The following is a 21,738-nucleotide window of genomic DNA, read 5'->3' on the forward strand; positions in this document are numbered from 1 at the left end:
GAACAGAACGTCACTTTTGTGAGTCAATTTCATTTCAAATTACGTCCAAATTTGGCCAAATAAGTGCGCATACGAGCCAAAAGTGACGTTATTTTTAAGAGGACGGGTTGAACACAGAGACAGGAACAGCAAGAACATAAGCTGCTTATGTTAATACATGTCGTGACCTATTAATATTCATTGTTATGCCATTCATGCACTTGTTCACTTCACTCACGTCCTGTACCACCTCACTCAAAGAGAATATAAGCCTTTGCAAATGCACTGTAAATTTACGCACTCACTATAACCCATGCTACATGGACATTTCGTCTTGAGTAGCTAAATCTAAAGCAACAACAAGCATTGTAAATTAGTCTGTGAACATGTAAGGAGTACTTTGTGAAGCGCATCTCTAGGCCGTTTTGCATGACGAAATGCATCAGACCATAATAAAGTGTGAAAATGAACTTTGGAGAGTTAATGTTTCAATTTCCTTCGACAGTGAAGAAAAACATAAGAAATGTTGAGAAGATTTGTGTTAGAATAATTAATCTTACCCTTTCGGTCATTCAACAACATATGTTTACAAGAAAGACTGCTACCCAAATATATATATATATATATATATATATATATATATATAGTCTGATAACTCACACCCTATATAGTGACTCGAACCCATACTCCCAGGAGCAACGCAACTGGTAACTACGTGGCGCCTTAATCCGCTTGACCATCACGGCCGGACAAAAGGAAAGTGATAGCCGAAGCTATTTGAACCACTTCCCCGCCGGCAACTCGGATGGTAATCTTGGGCATAGCATTTTATCAAATCACCTCATTCTTTGGGGCACACGTGAGGAACACAAATGCGAACAAGCCTGAATGGTCCCCAGGACTATATGCGTCTGAAAACTCACACCCCAGAAGTGACTCGAACCCATGTGCCCCAAAGAATGAGGTGATTTGATAAAATGCTATGCCCAAGATTACCATCCGAGTTGCCGGCGGGGAAGTGGTTCAAATAGCTTCGGCTATCACTTCCTCTTGTCCGGCCGTGATGGTCAAGCGGATTAAGGCGCCCCGTAGTTACCAGTTGCGTTGCTCCTGGGAGTATGGGTTCGAGTCACTTCTGGGGTGTGAGTTTTCAGACGCATATAGTCCTGGGGACCATTCAGGCTTGTTCGCATTTGTGTTCCTCATGTGTGCCCCAAAGAATGAAATGATTTGATAAAATGCTATGCCCAAAATTACCATCCGAGTTGCCGGTGGGGAAGTGGTTCAAATAGCTTCGGCTATCACTTCCTTTTGTCCGGCCGTGATGGTCAAGCGGATTAAGGCGCCCCGTAGTTACCAGTTGCGTTGCTCCTGGGAGTATGGGTTCGAGTCACTTCTGGGGTGTGAGTTTTCAGACGCATATAGTCCTGGGGACCATTCAGGCTTGTTCGCATTTGTGTTCCTCACGTGTGCCCCAAAGAATGAGGTGATTTGATAAAATGCTATGCCCAAGATTACCATCCGAGTTGCCGGCGGGGAAGTGGTTCAAATAGCTTCGGCTATCACTTCCTTTTGTCCGGCCGTGATGGTCAAGCGGATTAAGGCGCCCCGTAATTTCCAGTTGCGTTGCTCCTGGGAGTATGGGTTCGAGTCACTTCTGGGGTGTGAGTTTTCAGACGCATATAGTCCTGGGGACCATTCAGGCTTGTTCGCATATATATATATATATATATATATATATATATATATATATATATATATATATATATATATATTTGGGTAAATATATATATAAATATATATAAATATATATATATATATATATATATATATATATATTTGGGTAAATATATATATAAATATATATATATATATATATATATATATATATATATATATATATATATATTTGGGTAAATATATATATAAATATATATATATATATATATATATATATATATATATATTTGGGTAAATATATATATAAATATATATATATATATATATATATATATAAATATATATATATATATATATATATATATATATATATATATATATATATATATATATATATATATATATATATATATATGTCGTACCTAGAAGCCAGAACGCACTTCTCAGCCTACTATGCAAGGACTGATTTGCCTAATAAGACAAGTTTTCCTGAATTAATATATTTTCTCAAATTTTTTTCTTATTAAATGATAAAGCTACCCATTTCATTATGTATGAGGTCAATTTTTTTTTATTGGAGTTAAAATTAACGTAGATATATGACCAAACCTAACCAACCCTACCTAACCTAACCTAACCTATCTTTGTAGGTTAGGTTAGGTTAGGTAGCAGAAAAAGTTAGGTTAGGTCAGGTTAGGTAGGTTAGGTAGTCGAAAAACAATTAATGAAAACTTGGCTTATTAGGCAAATCGGGCCTTGCATAGTAGGCTGAGAAGTGCTGTGATTTCACAATACAACAAACTCATTCTTCACATGTGTTGTATTAGACACAGCATGCCAGATGGTGCTCCTACTAATAGAGCACCAACCTGGCAGCATGGTAATTGGTAGAGCCGGGAGATGGAGCGGCAGCCACCGCCGGGCTCTAGGGAGCAGAGTCGTTGTGTGGGTTAGGGCGCTCTAATGGCCGGGGATTGTTTTACAAGTGGTGCATTCATCATTCTCGTGCTCGGTAAACGGCGCCCTTGTTCACCCCACGGTAAATAAGGCCTAACGACCACGAAATTGCCCGCAGTCGTGTCATTACTGCTTTAGGCAGTTACCCCTAATTACCCGCTGGCAGTTAGGAGAAAGAGGAGGGTGGGATTATGATCCCAGGATAGCGTGATCTGAGAGTTACTTTACCCAAAAACAACGCGATCCAATGACGATTGATTCAGTAATAGCGTGACCTCAGAAGAGCCTGGCTATAAAATAGCCTTATAACAGGAGAATAACTACTGGAGTGTCTCGCTCTAGGCTATCTTGAGATGGTTATCTTGAGGTGATTTCGGGGCTTTAGTGTCCCCGCGGCCCGGTCCTCGACCAGGCCTCCACCCGCAGGAAGCAGCCCGTGACAGCTGACTAACACCCAAGTACCTATTTTACTGCTAGGTAACAGGGGCATAGGGTGAAAGAAACTCTGCCCATTGTTTCTCGCCGGCGCCCGGGATCGACCCCGGGACCACAGGATCACAAGTCCAGTGTGCTGTCCGCTCGGCCGACCGGCTACCTGCATATATCCCACAAAATAGCCAGTCCCCAGAGAAGCCTGTTTTCAGAGTAGTCATTGGCTTATATAACAACAAACATAAGGAATATCGAGAAGATTATATATATATATATATATATATATATATATATATATATATATATATATATATATATATATATATATAGGGGGTACCACCTCTGGTGCAATAAAGAGTATTCAAAGACCTTGTGGATTATCACTGAACACTTTAATATTTCTATATTTTATATATTTTATATACTTATATATTTGTATATATATTTGGGCTAACAACCCGAAGAGCTATTATATACACTGAGGAAACTCAATGTTTCCTCAATGAATTATATACAGTGAGAAACAAATAAATGTTTCACATTGTATCTATGCCCTGAGAAATAATGAACATAATATTACTAATTAATATAAGATAAATAATTTTTAGGCTTTATGTAAACATTAAGCTTTAGGGAAAATTTTTCCCTATGAACAAGTATATCTAAGAAAGGCAAACATTTATCAATTTCAGTCCCTATAGTACATTTTATAATGTAGTTGAGTTATAGAAGCAATTTGTTGGACCATTCATTCAGTTTGTGTGTGTGTGTGTGTGTGTGTGTGTGTGTGTGTGTGTGTGTGTGTGTGTGTGTGTGTGTGTGTGTGTGTGTGCGTGTGTGTGTACTCACCTAGTTGTGCTTGCGGGGGTTGAGCTCTGGGTCTTTGGTCCCGTCAATCAACAGGTGTACAGGTTCCTGAGCCTATTGGGCTCTATCATATCTACATTGAAACTGGGTATGGAGTCAGCCTCCACCACATCACTGCCTAATGCATTCCATTTGTCAACCACTCTGACACTAAAAAAGTTCTTTCTAATATCTCTGTGGCTCATTTGGGCACTCAGTTTCCACCTGTGTTCCCTAGTGCGTGTGCCCCTTGTGTTAAATAGCCTGTCTTTATCTACCCTGTCGATTCCCTTGAGAATCTTGAATGTGGTGATCATGTAACCCTAACTCTTCTGTCTTCCAACGAAGTGAAGTTTAATTCCCGTAGTCTCTCCTCGTAGCTCATACCTCTCAGCTCGGGTACTAGTCTGGTGGCACAACTTTGAACCTTTTCCAGTTTAGTCTTATGTTTGACTCGATATGGACTCCGTGCTGGAGCTGCATACTCCAGGATTGGTCTGACATACGTGGTATATAATGTTCTGAAAGATTCCTTACACAAGTTTCTAAAGGCCGTTCTTATGTTAGCCAACCTGGCATATGCTGCTGATGTTATCCTCTTGATATGAGCTTCAGGGGACAGGTCTGGCATGATATCAACCCCCAGGTCTTTCTTTCTGATTCTTGAAGTATTTCATCTCCCAAATGATACCTTGTATCTGGTCTCCTGCTTCCTACCCCTATCTTCATTACATTACATTTGCTTGGGTTAAACTCTAACAGCCATTTGTTCAACCATACCTGCAGCTTGTCCAGGTCTTCTTGAAGCCTCAAGCTGTCCTCCTCTGTCTTAATCCTTCTCATAATTTTGGCGTCTTCAGCAAACATTGAGAGGAATGAGTCTATAACCTCTGGGAGAACATTTACGTATATCATAAACAGGATAGATCCAAGCACAGAGCCCTGTGGGACTCCACTGGTGACTTCACGCCATTCTGAGGTCTCACCCCTCACTGTAACTCTCTGCTTCCTATTGCTTAGGTACTCCCTTATCCACTGGAGCGCCCTACCAGTTACTCCTGCCTGTTTCTCCAGCTTATGCGTCAACCTTTTATGGGGTACTGTGTCAAAGGCTTTCCGACAGTCCAAAAAAATGCAGTCCACCCATCCTTCTCCTTCTAGCTTAATCTTTGTCACCTGATCGTAGAATTCTATCAAGCCTGTAAGGCAAGATTTACCCTCCCTGAACCTATGTTGATGGGTTGTCACAAAGTCTCTTCTCTCCAGATGTGTTACTAGGTTTTTTCTCACAATCTTCTCCATCACCTTGCATGGTATACAAGTTAAGGACACGGGCCTGTAGTTCAGTGCCTCATGTCTGTCACCCTTTTTGTATATTGGTACTACATTAGCAGTCTTCCATATTTCTGGTAGGCCTCCCGTTTCCAGTGACCTACTATACACTATTGAGAGTGGCAAGCAAAGTGCTCCTGCACACTCTTTCAATACCCATGGTGAGATTCCATCCGGCCCAACAGCTTTTCTCACATCCAGCTCCAATAGGTGCTTCTTGTCCTCATCTCTTGTAATTTCGAACCTATCCAAGGTCACCTGGTTGGCAGCCACCTCTCCTAGCGCCGTGACATCTCCCTGTTCTATTGTAAGGACCTCCTGGAACCTTTTGTTGAGTTCTTCACACACCTCTTTGTCATTCTCTGTGTACCTGTCCTCGCCTACCCTAAGTTTCATCACCTGTTCCTTCACTGTTGTCTTCCTCCTGATGTGACTGTAGTAGCTTTGGTTTGGTCTTGGCTTTATTAGCTATATCATTTTCATACCTTTTCTCAGCTGCTCTTCTCACACTAACACACACACTGTACTCACCTAGTTGTACTCACCTAGTTGTGTTTGCGGGGGTTGAGCTCTGGCTCTTTGGTCCCGCCTCTCAACCGTCAATCAACAGGTGTACAGATTCCTGAGCCTATCGGGCTCTGTCATATCTACACTTGAAACTGTGTATGGAGTCAGCCTCCACCACATCACCCCCTAATGCATTCCATTTGTCAACCACTCTGACACTAAAAAAGTTCTTTCTAATATCTCTGTGGCTCATTTGGGCACTCAGTTTCCACCTGTGTCCCCTTGTGCGTGTTCCCCTTGTGTTAAATAGACTGTCTTTATCTACCCTATCAATCCCCTTCAGAATCTTGAATGTGGTGATCATGTCCCCCCTAACTCTTCTGTCTTCCAGCGAAGTGAGGTTTAATTCCCGTAGTCTCTCCTCGTAGCTCATACCTCTCAGCTCGGGTACTAGTCTGGTGGCAAACCTTTGAACCTTTTCCAGTTTAGTCTTATCCTTGACTAGATATGGACTCCATGCTGGGGCTGCATACTCCAGGATTGGCCTGACATATGTGGTATACAAAGTTCTGAATGATTCTTTACACAAGTTTCTGAATGCCGTTCGTATGTTGGCCAGCCTGGCATATGCCGCTGATGTTATCCGCTTGATATGTGCTGCAGGAGACAGGTCTGGCGTGATATCAACCCCCAAGTCTTTTTCCTTCTCTGACTCCTGAAGAATTTCCTCTCCCAGATGATACCTTGTATCTGGCCTCCTGCTCCCTACACCTATCTTCATTACATTACATTTGGTTGGGTTAAACTCTAACAACCATTTGTTCGACCATTCCTTCAGCTAGTCTAGGTCTTCTTGAAGCCTCAAACAGTCCTCTTCTGTTTTAATCCTTCTCATAATTTTAGCATCGTCCGCAAACATTGAGAGAAATGAATCGATACCCTCCGGGAGATCATTTACATATATCAGAAACAAGATAGGACCGAGTACAGAGCCCTGTGGGACTCCACTGGTAACTTCACGCCAATCGGAGGTCTCACCCCTCACCGTAACTCTCTGCTTCCTATTGCTTAGATACTCCCTTATCCACTGGAGCACCTTACCAGCTACACCTGCCTGTCTCTCCAGCTTATGTACCAGCCTCTTATGCGGTACTGTGTCAAAGGCTTTCCGACAATCCAAGAAAATGCAGTCCGCCCAGCCCTCTCTTTCTTGCTTAATCTGTGTCACCTGATCGTAGAATTCTATCAAGCCTGTAAGGCAAGATTTACCCTCCCTGAATCCATGTTGGCGATTTGTCACGAAGTCCCTTCTCTCCAGATGTGTTACCAGGTTTTTTCTCACGATCTTCTCCATCACCTTGCATGGTATACAAGTCAAGGACACTGGCCTGTAGTTCAGTGCCTCTTGTCTGTCGCCCTTTTTGTATATTGGGACCACATTCGCCGTCTTCCATATTTCTGGTAGGTCTCCCGTCTCTAGTGACTTACTATACACTATGGAGAGTGGCAGGCAAAGTGCCTCTGCACACTCTTTCAGTACCCATGGTGAGATCCCATCTGGACCAACAGCCTTTCTAACATCCAGATCCAGCAGGTGTCTCTTGACCTCCTCTCTCGTAATTTCGAACTCCTCCAAGGCCGCCTGGTTTACCTCCCTTTCTCCTAACACAGTGACCTCACCCTGTTCTATTGTGAAGACCTCCTGGAACCTCTTGTTGAGTTCCTCACACACCTCTCTGTCATTCTCTGTATACCTGTCCTCGCCTGTTCTAAGTTTCAATACCTGTTCTTTCACTGTTGTTTTCCTTCTGATGTGACTGTGGAGTAGCTTTGGTTCGGTCTTGGCTTTGTTTGCTATATCATTTTCAAAATTTTTCTCTGCTTCTCTTCTCACCCTGACGTACTCATTCCTGGTTCTCTGGTATCTCTCTCTGCTTTCTGGTGTTCTGTTATTCCGGAAGTTCCTCCACGCCTTTTTGTTCAGTTTCTTCGCTTCCATACATGCCCTATTATACCATGGATTCTTCTGTTGCTTCTCGGATTTTTCCCTTTGGGCCGGGATGAACCTGTTTACTGCCTCCTGACACTTTTGGGTAACATAGTCCATCATACCCTGTACAGACTTGTCTCTGAGGTCTGTGTCCCAAGGTATTTCACTTAGGAAACTTCTCATCTGTTCATAATTCCCCTTTCGGTATGCCAGCCTTTTGATTCCTAGTTCTTTTTGGGGGGAGATAAGTCCTAGCTCTACCAGGTACTCAAAATTCAATACACTGTGGTCACTCATTCCCAAGGGCGCTTCCATCTTAACTTCCCTTATATCCCATTCATTTAGGGTAAATATCAAATCAAGCATTGCTGGTTCATCTTCTCCTCTCATTCTTGTTGGTTCTTTGGTGTGCTGGCTTAGAAAGTTTCTTGTTGCCACGTCCAGCAGCTTAGCTCTCCATGTTTCTGGTCCTCCATGCGGGTCTCTGTTCTTCCAATCTATCTTCCCATGGTTGAAGTCTCCTATAATTAGTAGTCCAGATCCATTCCTGCTAGCAACAGAAGCTGCTCTTTCTATTATGTTAATGGTGGCCATGTTGTTTCTATCATATTCCTGTCTAGGTCTTCTGTCATTTGGTGGTGGATTATATATGACTGCGACTATAATTTTTTTCCCTCCATTTGTTACAGTACCTGCTATGTAGTCACTGAAACCTTCACAGCCCTGAATATCCATCTCCTCAAAATCCCAGCCTTTTCTTATCAGCAGAGCTACACCACCCCCACCTCTTCCTTCCCTCTCTTTCCTCATAACATAATAGTCCTGTGGGAACACTGCATTTGTTATCGTTTTCGTGATCTTTGTTTCTGTGAGGGCTATTATGTCTGGGTTTTCCTCTAGTACCAGTTCTCCAAGCTCATTTGCTTTATTTGTAATTCCATCTATGTTTGTGTACATCGCTTTGAGGCTCACTTTCTTCTGTCCCTTCTCAAATCGCCTCCTTGGTGAGTGTTCTGCTGGTGGGGGAGGCTGTTCCATGGGTGTGAGGACCTGTGAGGTGGATAACAGGGTCTCAGAGGATACTGGGATGAGGTGCGGGGAATCCAGTGAAGGGGGAGGGACAGGGAGGGTATGGGGTGAAAGGGGAGGGAGGACGGGAAGGAAAGGGGGGGAGGGAGGACTCGGGAGGAGGGGAGGGGTAGAAGGGTGGGGATTGGGTGTGGGGGGAGGGAGATTTTGCTGAACATTTGAGTGGGGGCAGGGAGGGTTTGGGGTAGGGGGGTTTTCTATGCAGAGGAGGGAGGCGGGGTTGTCCTCCCTTCTGGCGTTACTGGGTAGCTGGTTGTGGGTTCCCCCCTCGCCTCTGGGGGTGTTGGGTTGGGAGCTGTGACTTCCTGGTTTTCCCCTCTCGCCCTGCGCCTCTTCCTTGCTTCTGCCGCCACGGCTCTCTCCTCCCTTGTCATGTCTCTTTGGAGGAATACATTTTTTAATTTTCCCACGTTTTTCAGGGAGCTCTTCCTTGATAGGATCTTCTCCTTTGTGTTCTCGCTTGCAAACACTATCTTTATCATTCGGTCTCGGTCTTTGTTGTACCGGCCTAGCCTGAAAACCTTCTCAATGCTATGCTCAGCCCCTTCCATGTCTAGTGCCTTTAGTACTTCATTCACTGCTGCTTTGTCCTTGTCACTCCACTCTGTCCTATTAGATCCTTCCTGCTCCTTAATACCCACAGCAACCACTGATCTGTTCCTTTCCAGTTTGTGTGTGTGTGTGTGTGTGTGTGTGTGTGTGTGTGTGTGTGTGTGTGCTCACCCTGTTGTGCTTGCCGGGGTTGAGCTTTGGCTCTTTGTCCCGCCTCTAAACTTTTTGTCGCAGTTTTGTGGCACTAAACATGTCACACTCTGGCCACGAACTCCCGTGTTAGTTTATCTAATACTTTAAGTAGTACTTCACAGATCAATTTTCTAGCTCTATATGTAGCCAAGGTAACTAGTTACATAAAGTGTGTGTGTGTGTGTGTTTGGGAGGGTGTACTCACCTAGTTGTGCTTGTGGGGGTTGAGTTCTGGCTCTCTGGTCCCGCCTCTTAACCGTCAATCAACTGGTGTACAGATTCCTGAGCCTACTGGGCTCTATCATATCTACACTTGAAATTGTGTATGGAGTCAGCCTCCACCACATCACTTCCTAATGCATTCCATTTGTCAACCACTCTGACACTAAAAAAGTTCTTTCTAATATCTCTGTGTCTCATTTGGGCATTCAGTTTCCACCTGTGTCCCCTAGTGCGTGTGCTCCTTGTGTTAAATAGCGTGTCTTTATCTACCCAATCAATTCCCTTGAGAATCTTGAATGTGGTGATCATGTCCCCCCCAAACTCTTGTGTCTTCCAGCGAAGTGAGGTTTAATTCCTGTAGCCTCTCCTCGTAGCCCATACCTCTCAGCTCGGGTACTAGTCTGGTGGCAAACCTTTGAACCTTTTCCAGTTTGGTCTTATCCTTGACTAGATATGGACTCCATGCTGGGGCTGCATACTCCAGGATTGGCCTGACATATATGTGGTATACAAAGTTTTGACTGATTCATTACATAAGTTTCTGAATGCCTCTCTTATGTTGGCCAGCCTGGCATATGCCGCTGATGTTATCCTCTTGATATGGGCTGCAGGGGACAGGTCTGGCGTGATGTCAACCCCCAAGTCTTTCTCTCTCTCTGACTCATAAAGAATTTCATTTTCCAGATGATACCTAGTATCTGGCCTTCTGCTCCCTACGCCTATCTTCATTAAATTATATTTGCTTGGGTTAAACTCTAGCAACCATTTATTCGACCATTCCTTCAGCTTGTCTAGGTCTTCTTGAAGCCTCAAGCAGTCCTGTGTGTGTAATTACCTAAGTGTAGTTACAGGATGAGAGCTACGCTCGTGGTGTCCCGTCTTCCCAGCACTCTTTGTCATATAACGCTTTGAAACTACTGACGGTTTTGGCCTCCACCACCTTCTCACCTAACTTGTTCCAACCGTCTACCACTCTGTTTGCGAAAGTGAATTTTTTTATATTTCTTCGGCATCTGTGTTTAGCTAGTTTAAATCTATGACTTCTTGTTCTTAAAGTTCCAGGTTAAATATATCTTCCCTATCGATTTTATCAATTCCTGTTACTATTTTGTATGTAGTGATCATATCACCTCTTTTTCTTCTGTCTTCTAGTTTTGGCATATTTAATGCCTCTAACCTCTCCTCGTTGCTCTTGCCCTTCAGTTCTGGGAGCCACTTAGTAGCGTGTCTTTGCACCTTTTCCAGTTTGTTGATGTGCTTTTTAAGATATGGGCACCACACAACCGCTGCATATTCTAGCTTTGGCCTAACAAAAGTCGTGAACAATTTCTTTAGTATATCGCCATCCATGTATTTAAAAGCAATTCTGAAGTTAGAAAGCGTGGCATAGGCTCCTCGCACAATATTCTTTATGTGCTCCTCAGGTGATAGTTTTCTATCTAGAACCACCCCTAGATCTCTTTCTTTATCAGAATTCTTTAAAGATTTCTCACATAATATATAGGTTGTGTGGGGTCTATGTTCTCCTATTCTACATTCCATAACATGGTATTTATTAACATTAAATTCCATTTGCCAAGTGGTGCTCCATATACTTATTTTGTCCAGGTCATCTTGAAGAGAATGACAATCATCTAAGTTTCTTATCCTTCCTATTATCTTAGCATCATCAGCAAACATGTTCATATAATTCTGTATACCAACTGGTAGATCATTTATGTAGACAATAAACATCGCTGGTGCAAGAGCTGAACCCTGTGGTACTCCACTTGTGACATTTCTCCCGTCCGATACATTACCTATGATCACTGCCCTCATTTTTCTATCAGTCAGAAAATTTTTCATCCATGTTAGAAGCTTACCTGTCACCCCTCCAATATTTTCCAGTTTCCAGAACAACCTCTTATGTGGAACTCTGTCGAAAGCCTTTTTTAGGTCCAAATAGATGCAGTCAACCCAACCATCTCTTTCCTGTAATATCTCAGTTGCTCGATCATAGAAACTGAGTAAATTCGATACACAGGATCTTCCAGATCGAAAACCATAATGTCTGTCTGATATTATATCATTTCTCTCCAGGTGTTCTACCCATTTAGTTTTAATTATTTTTTCCAATATATTATGACTATCACACTTGTCATTGATACAGGGCTATAATTAAGGGGGTCTTCCCTGCTTCCACTTTTGTAGATTGGAACTATGTTAGCCTTTTTCCACACATCAGCTACAACTCCTGTAAACAGGGATGCCTGAAAAATCAGTTGAAGTGGAATGCTGAGCTCAGGTGCACATTCTCTCAGAACCCATGGTGAAACTCCATCTGGACTAACTGCTTCGTTTTTATTTAGCTCCTTGAGCATTTTTTCCACTTCGTCTCTAGACACCTCTATGTGCTCTATGTTGTTCTCTGGAATTGTTATTGTGTCTGGTTCCCTGAAGATTTAATTTTGTACAAACACACTTTGGAACTTTTCATTTAATGTTTCACACATTTCCTTTTCATTTTCCGTGAGTCTATTTCCCCTTTTCAACCTCTGAATATTATCCTTTACCTGCAATTTGTTGTTTATGAACTTATAGAATAGACCTGGTTCTGTTTTACATTTGTCTGCAATCCCTTTTTCAAAATTTCTTTCTGCCTCTCTCCTCACTGCCGTGTAGTTGTTTCTCGCATCTTTGTATCGCTGGTATGTTTGGGGGTTTGGCCTCTTTTTGTATTGATTCCATTTTTGTGTCTTTTGGTTTCTGGCCCTCTCGCAATTTCTGTTGAACCAATCCTGTTTCCTGGTTCTGCATCTCTGTTTTGGTATAAATTTTGTTGTGCCTTTATCATATATTTCACAAAGCTTGACATACATCTCATTCACTTCCTTGCCTAGCAACAAGTCTGTCCAATTATACTCACTAAAATTTTTTCTAAGGTTGCCATAATGTCCTCTCCTAAAGTCAGTTTTTTCTATTGCATCAACCTTCTTATTTTCTTCCAGATTATAATGCGTTGCATACTTTATTCCCAAAAAGACATGGTCACTTTTACCCAAGGGAGGAAGGTACTGAATGTCAAATATTTCTTCCTCCTTCCTGGTAAATATCAAATCTAGCATGGAGGGAACGTCCCCTTCCCTCATCCTCGTGGCTTGTTTAACATGTTGATACAAGAATGTTTCCAGGATGAGGTCTACAAATTTACAGGTCCAAAAATCTTCTGTTTTAGCTTCATATGCTTCCCAGTCTATGGATTTCAAGTTGAAGTCACCGACTATCAACAGTCGTGAACTATCGTTATCCGCTCTCGCTATGAGCTCTCTCATTATTGTTATAAGACCTTCTCGTTTACTATCTAGCTCCTCCTTTGACCATGTGCTGCTTAGCGGTGGACTATATGCATTTATGATCATTAGTTTATCATCCTCATGGCAGATCTCTAGTGCTATTATGTCAACTTCTTCCATCTGTGTGTGTGTGTGTGTGTGTGTGTGTGTGTGTGTGTGTGTGTGTGTGTGTGTGTGTGTGTGTACACATGTGTGTACACATGTGTGTTAGAGAGTATATGTAGTATATATTTATATGTAGTATATTGTAGTATATATTTATATGTAGTATACATCATAGAGGAAACATAGGTTGGTTAGAAAGTCGGGATCCAAGAACTCGATCTGGAGGCACACATAGTAATTCAGGCGAAGGCCAAGACAGACAAACACAGAGTGAGAGAGAGAGACACACACACACAGATAGATAGGCAAAGAGTAGATAGATGGATAGGTGCATGGATAGATGGACAGGTGAATGAATAGATGGATAGATTGTAGGACAGCTGGATGGATAGATGGAGGGATAGATAGATGGATATATAGAGACATAGATAGGTAAACAGATTTGTAGATGGATAGATAGATGAATGGATTTATCTATGTTTCCATGTATTTTCCATCTATCTATCCATAAATTTATCCAAGTATCTATTGTTTTATCCATGCCCCTGTCTATCCATCCATCTATCCATGTACTCATCTATCCATTAGTGGGAAATATTTATTACCATTACCTTTTATTATAAAATATTAAAACAAAGCTCAAGAGAGTTACTCCCTGTTCAGGTTTAATTGACAAATTAACACAATTAATAAGTGCATAGTTAAACAGACGTTAAACATCCCACAGGCCGGAAGACTCACATGCGTCACTCATCATCAAAATGAATTAGGATATTAAATTTGTCTCCAATCACTTCTTATAAATTATATAACGATTAGAAACCAATTCTTAAAATAACTGAATTAACATCATTGAGTATCATTTATAAACATATAAAGCTTTAAACACTCAATGAGTAAATAATATACGAGAATCCCCGTGTGGTGTGTTGGCAGTCCCCGTGGCGCAGTGGTAAAACATTTGGCCAGCGCATCCCCAGCGCTTTGGCCTCGGTTCGTATCCGGGAAGGATTGACTGGGTTCCAATCCTTAACTGTAGCCTCTGTTCACCCAGCAGTCCCGCACCTGGAGCAGGTAAGTCCACTTTTGGCTCCCCATAACCTGTGCTACTTGGAACATTTGTTCTGAGTAGCTGAATTTAAAACAACAACAAGAACACCCAACAGTGAATTGGTACATGGTTGTTAAACGATTTGCCGGGTCGTAATACAGAGAAAAAAATTGGATTAAGGAACTGCCCGAAAGGCAATGCCTGCTAGTGGCTTTACAAGAGTTGTGAGTGCATTATATATATATATATATATATATATATATATATATATATATATATATATATATATATATATATATGTAAACTTTGGTTTACATATATATATATATATATATATATATATATATATATATATATATATATATATATATATATATATATATATATATATATATTAGTATATTTTGGTAGCAGTCTTTCTTGTAAACATATGTTGTTAAATATGACCGAAAAAGTAAGATTAATAATTCTAACACGAATTTTCTCAATATTTCTTATGTTTCTTTTTACTGTTGATGGTAATTGAAAAATCAATTCTCCAAAATGTCATTTTATATTCTAGTCTGATTCGACACTTGAACGCGTTTCGTAATAACTTATTACATTTTCAAAAACTTTGGTTTACACACACACAACTATAACCTGCAAACACTAAACAGAGTTTTACTATGCTAATATTTAAACAGCTTTTGTCTTATATACTCGCATTTGGGTGAGGTGATATGGTACAACAGTTTTGGATGAGATGAACAAACTTTCAACACAAGACAGAACACGGTTCAATGGGTATAGATGAAAGGGAAGAATGGAAGTAACTGCAAAGGGCCTATTGGCCCATATTTCCTCTTGATGCTTCTATATTGGTACGGTGTCTTGAAGTGGGTAGAATATAGTTGTGCATTAATTGGCTGTTGATTGCTGGCGTTAACTTCTTGATGTGTAGTGCCTTCCAGATGTCAAGCTGCCTGCTATCGCTGTATCTATCGATGATTTCTGTGTTGTTTATTAAGACTTCTCTGGTGATGGTCTGGTTATGGGAAAAGATTATCTGTTCCTTAATGGAGCCCTGTTGCTTATGCATCGTTAAACGCCTAGAAAGAGATGTTGTTGTCTTGCCTATATATTGGGTTTTTTGGAGCTTACAGTGCCCAAGTGGGCATTTGAAGGCATAGACGACAAGTGCGTTCTGGCTACTAGGTACGACATATATATATATATATATATATATATATATATATATATATATATATATATATATATATATATATATATATATATAAATTGTTGGGGTTTCACCTCTCTACCCTTACTCTGGGGTGAGCAATAGTTATGCTCAAGGTCACTCACCGTAGCCCTGCGGGTCTTCACTCGATCCTCACAGCGCCACTGCACGCCAGGAGAGTCTCCCAGTCGATCTTAACGGCCTCTTATTAAGAAAGAGTGAGAACACGACTCGTGCACTTGACTGTCATGTGCCCTCCCCAACAATCGGGCTCTACGGTTAACCACAAGGTCGCCAACTGGTGTTTTAGGTGGCCAGTAACACCATCAGTGGACTGGTGGAATTAGTGGTAGCCTTGGCAAGGTCACACTCAAAAGATCAGGAATCAGGCAGGTACTTATTGTTATCACTCTATGCTTACCAGTATAATATAGACACAAGATCAATGGAGGGGATGATATGAACACAAAGATAGTTTTGTATTTTACTTAAAATGTATGAAAGATGTCACAAAGGCCAAACAACAACAAATAAATCAACTGATCCTGACGCGGCCGGTAATTCCCACGAATAGTATGCGATCACTAGGTGGCAACACCTCCCCTACTCATCAAGTGTCAAGAACAGCTGATCGCCTGGCCCCCGCGCGGAAGCTCTTTGCTTGTTTTCAGAATCACGCGCGCTGTTTCTTTAAGTTCTCCAATATTACAATGAACTCGCACACACGATATTGGCTACAAGAGCACGTATCACTTGGTTACACTGTACTCAGGCTCAAACAGTCTTTTCTACAATCAATGCTATAATGACTCACTGTAATGGCTTTACATTGTTCTTCACTCAGCAATATATTATGAACTATTAACACTGGAGTTTTCAGTACTTTCTCTCGTGGGCGATAACGCAATAATTCACTGTACTCACAAACGACTTATCACTACATGAACATAGCATATATAATGTAGATACACCAAATATCAATACATGGAAAATAAATGATTTCTGGGCACACAGCCTAACTTTCAAATACTGGCATAATATTATATATAATTTACCACTATATGTTCATATCAAAATCTATAGAAAGATATACACAACACAGTAAATTTATCACTGGTTCCTGGTGTCTGTACACACCAATAATCAACATGAATATTACAAGTACTCTTGATAGTACTGTCTAGCACACTGGTGCTTTACCGTGACATGGGTGAGACTTGCTCACGACATATAAAATCCTCAGGCTAGATAATATAGCCGAATAACATAGCTAACTAAAGGGGAATGGGGAGGGAACTAGAAACACCTACTTCACCCTATCCTCCGATGAGAGTCGAGATGTAGCTCCTGGTCCTCGTGTCGGGAACGCCCCCACACTACACGTCGTCGTGTCCTACCAGAGCCTCTCGTCGTCCCACCGTTTAGCGCGTCGTCTCCGTGCCTCCTCACTGCAGGTCCGTCCTCCTTCTTAACTTCTTGAAGGTTGGAGTCGGTCTCCTGGCCGTCGTCTTCTCCCAGCAACGGCTGTCGCCTACGTCTCGGCTACAGTCGTCCGGTTTCCCCAAATAGTCCTCTCTTCCTCAGCTACCCAGTGGCTCTGTCAGCCACTACGCTGTCACGAACTGGTGAGTTGCCACAGACGTCACATACGTCACTGCACGGCTTCACTGCTTCTTGCACAGCACCTGACTGGAGCACTTGTTGCTCAAATAACCGTCAATTCCCTCATCTGGTTCAACACATGAACTAGGGAAGACTTCTCAGAGTACTGGTGGACTTCAGGTGACGCGTAAATCCACGGGAGCGGGAAACAACTGTCCAACTGACAGGACCAACCGTCGCACGTCCGACCTCTATGACGTGTCGTGTCTGACTGATGGCGCCAGAGTGGCGCGCGGCCTGGACCCCCTTCCTTCGTGACGTCACTTTTGCTACGGGAGGTTTTCATTGGCTCCCGGTGCCACATTGCTGTCGGTGACCAATCCGGTGCCACTGACGTCACACGGTTTTGGCGGGAGATCAGGGAGGCCAGCGCCATCTTGGCTCCCTAAAGGGCCTAAACCACAGGCCAAAATATTACTATTTCACAAATTTCTCGGCTCTCCGAGAACACTTCACTCTCTCCCATATATCAAATTGTAGCCTGCAACGTAGAGAACGCTTGGAAAAAGTAGACATGACTCTTACTGCAGGCGTGGGAGAATTATAAGGGGGGGGGGAACTCCGTCACAATATATATATATATATATTGATTTACTAGGATTTACTGGGCGCAATTCCTTAACTGTAGCCTCTGTTTAACGCAACAGTAAAATGTGTACTTGGATGAAAAAACGATTCTTCGCGGCAGGGGATCGTATTCCAGGGACCTGCCCGAAACGCTACGCGTACTAGTGGCTGTACATGAATGTAACAACTCTTGTATATATCTCAAAAAAAAAAAATATATATATATATATATATATATATATATATATATATATATATATAAGCCTATACTTGCATAAACCACAAGTGAAGATAAACAATCTTTGGACAACACCCACCAGTGGGACTCGAACCCAGAAAGCACAACTACCTTCCAGTAGCTGGCATAACTAGTATGCTTTAACCCACTACGCCATCAGACCTTACAAAAGAAGTAGATAGTTCGAGATATATATCTCAAACATCTCTACCTCCCGAAGGCACCAGATGAGTGAGGGGTCAGTCTGCATTTTTCGTCAAGCCACTGTCAATGTGAGAGAACTCGTGTCCAGCTTATAAGCCTATACTCGCGGCAGTATATAGAAGTATAGTATAGAAGTATAGTATAGAAGTATAGATGTATAGTATTCTATACAGTATAGAAGTATAGGCTTATAAGCTGGACACGAGTTCTCTCACATTGACAGTGGCTTGACGAAAAATGCAGACTGACCCCTCACTCATCTGGTGCCTTCGGGAGGTAGAGATGTTTGAGATATATATCTCGAACTATCTACTTCTTTTGTAAGGTCTGATGGCGTAGTGGGTTAAAGCATACTAGTTATGCCAGCTACTGGAAGGTAGTTGTGCTTTCTGGGTTCGAGTCCCACTGGTGGGTGTTGTCCAAAGATTGTATATATATATATATATATATATATATATATATATATATATATATATATATATATATATATATATATATATATATATGTCGTACCTAGTAGCCAGAATGCACTTCTCAGCCTACTATGCAAGGCCCGATTTGCCTAATAAGCCAAGTTTTCCTGAATTAATATATTTCTCTAATTTTTTTCTTATGACATGATAAAGCTACCCATTTCATTATGTATGAGGTCAATTGTTTTTTATTGGAGTTATAATTAACGTAGATATATGACCGAACCTAACCAACCCTACCTAACCTAACCTAACCTATCTTTATAGGTTAGGTTAGGTTAGGTAGTCGAAAACGTTAGGTTAGGTTAGGTTAGGTAGGTTAGGTAGTTGAAAAACCATTAATTCATGAAAACTTGGCTTATTAGGCAAATTTGGCCTTGCATAGTAGGCTGAGAAGTGAGTTCTGGCTACTAGGTACGACATATATATATATATGTGTGTTGTTCCTAGTAGCCAGAACGTCGTACTCGGCCTACTATGCAAGGCCCGATTTGCCTAATAAGCCAGGTTTTCCAGAATTTATATATTTTTCAATATTTTTTTCTTATGAAATGATAATTAAGCTATCCATTTCATTATGTATGAGCTCATTTTTTTAAATTTGAGTTAAGCTAACGTAGATATATGAACGAACCTAACCAACCCTACCTAACCTATCTTAACTTAAACTAACACAATTAGGTCAATAATTTATGTTCTTTATATAATATAATAATAATAATTCTAATAAACTAATTGGAAACAATTTATTGAAATAAAGAAAATCACTCGGTTTATTAGGCAAATCGGGCCTTGCATAGTAGGCCGAGAAGTGTGTTCTGGCTACTAGGCACGATATATATATATATATATATATATATATATATATATATATATATATATATATATATATATATATATATGTAATATATATATATATATATACAAACAAGCCTGAATGGTCCCCAGGCATATATGCAACTGAAAACTCACACCCCAGAAGTGACTCGAACCAATACTGCCAGGAGCACTCTGCAACTGGTGTACAGGACACCTTAACCACTCGATCATCACAACCGGACAAAAGATGATGGTAGCCAAGGCTAATTCCCCATCATCCCGCCAGCACTCTGATGATCATCTTGGGTATAGTATTTTATCAAATAACCTCATTCTTTGGGGCACATGTAAGGAACACAAATGCAAACAAGCCTGAATGGTCCCCAGGCATATATGCAACTGAAAACTCACACCCCCAGAAGTGACTCGAAGCCATACTGCCAGGAGCCCTCTGCAACAGGTGTACAGGACATCTTAACCACTCGACCATCACGAACGGACAAAAGATGATGGTAGCCAAGGCTAATTCCCCATCATCCTGCCGGCACTCTGATAGTAATCATGGTCATAGTATTTCATCAAATCACCTCATTATTTGGGGCACACATAAGGAACACAAATGCGAACAAGCATGAATGGTCCCCAGGCATATATCAACTTTGTTTCAAAAATTGAGTTACATATATGGCACAAAGATGATTATCATAAGTTGTCGAGTTCCTCCAGCTCCTCAGATGGCGGGCTGGAACCCTGAATGCAGTGTTTATTTCCCCTCTGTATTGCCACGTTGAGGCACTGGAAAAGGAAGCTGGCAGCTCTAGAGTCTCTTGTGTTTTTTCAATTAGTCTAGAACTCAGTTCCTTAAAAGAACTGCTGGCACTTTTACCCCAGGCGCCGAGTGTCTCGGAAGCAATGGGGACAGAATTGCAGTGGTGATCCCGTTCTCTTTACTTACGGGATTTGGATGATTCCCTGTGAATGACAGTGCCACCCGGTTGTGCAACACTGAAGTTAATGTAGGTGCTAGCCAGGGTTGATACGCACATGTAGTCCCATACCAACTGCTTACCATTCTTCCACGGGTTCACAGTGATACCATCTGGGAGACCAATAAGAGCACATGAGTTACAGGGCATTAGGTAACGGGGCTCTCTTTCAGCTGGGCATCCAGCTGTGGTGAGGTTCCTATTGATGATGTCTTTAAATTCACTGTGCCTCGAGTGCCATCCCCCCGGGGTTTGGCAGAGTAGGCCATGGTGGCCGTAACTGTCAGCCACCACCTTGCCGTACACCTACATTTGGTGTGGCTTATATATATAATATATATTATAGATTATATATATATATATATATATATATATATATATATATATATATATATATGTCGTATCTAGTAGCCAGAACGCACTTCTCAGCCTACTATGCAAGGCCCGATTTGCCTAATAATCTAAGTTTTCATGAATTAATTGTTTTTCGACTACCTAACCTACCTAACCTAACCTAACCTAACTTTTTTCGGCTACCTAATCTAACCTAACCTATAAAGATAGGTTAGGTTAGGTTAGGTAGGGTTGGTTAGGTTCGGTCATATATCTACGTTAATTTTAACTCCAATAAAAAAAAATTGACCTCATTCAAGGTCAAGTTTTTCCTTGACCTCGGAGGTGGAGGGAGGCTGTGTCGCCATTACCTACCATCACGACAGCTACTAAGTGGTGACGTGGTCATTACACAGCCTAGAGAGTGTTCTGCTGCCGTTCAAACTTCCTGACTTCTAAATCAAGTGGTGTCCGCCTCACACATCAAGTGGTAACCTGTACCCTTAACCATTCATGTACTGTTGCCATGATAGTAATGTTGGTGGTGAAGACAAGGGTTAGATGACAGAAGCTGCAACGCATCACAACACCAATATACTTCTAAATTCAATCTAATATTGACTTTGCCGGCATGAAGTTGTTGATGCACCAGGTGGAGGCTGAGCGGCCATATTCTCGATCAAAGGGTCCCCGTAGTTGAGTCGGGTTGGTTCTCGACGCACAAGCGAGAATTCCGGGTTCGTATCCCAGGCGGGACAGAAGTGACTGGGCATATTTCCTTTCACCTAATGTATCTGTTCCCTAGCAGTAAGTAATTAATTAGGAGTAATTCAACCTTAAAGCCCCTCTTCAAGGTTGAATTTCAGCCCCCCCCCCCTTTCTCGTCAGGATGCAACCCTACAACACGCTAACTCCTGTGTACCTACTTCTTGCTAGGTGAATAGATGCATTAGGAGAGAGGAAATGTG

Source organism: Procambarus clarkii, chromosome 8, assembly GCF_040958095.1.
Source record: "Procambarus clarkii isolate CNS0578487 chromosome 8, FALCON_Pclarkii_2.0, whole genome shotgun sequence".
Lineage (NCBI taxonomy): Eukaryota > Metazoa > Arthropoda > Malacostraca > Decapoda > Cambaridae > Procambarus > Procambarus clarkii.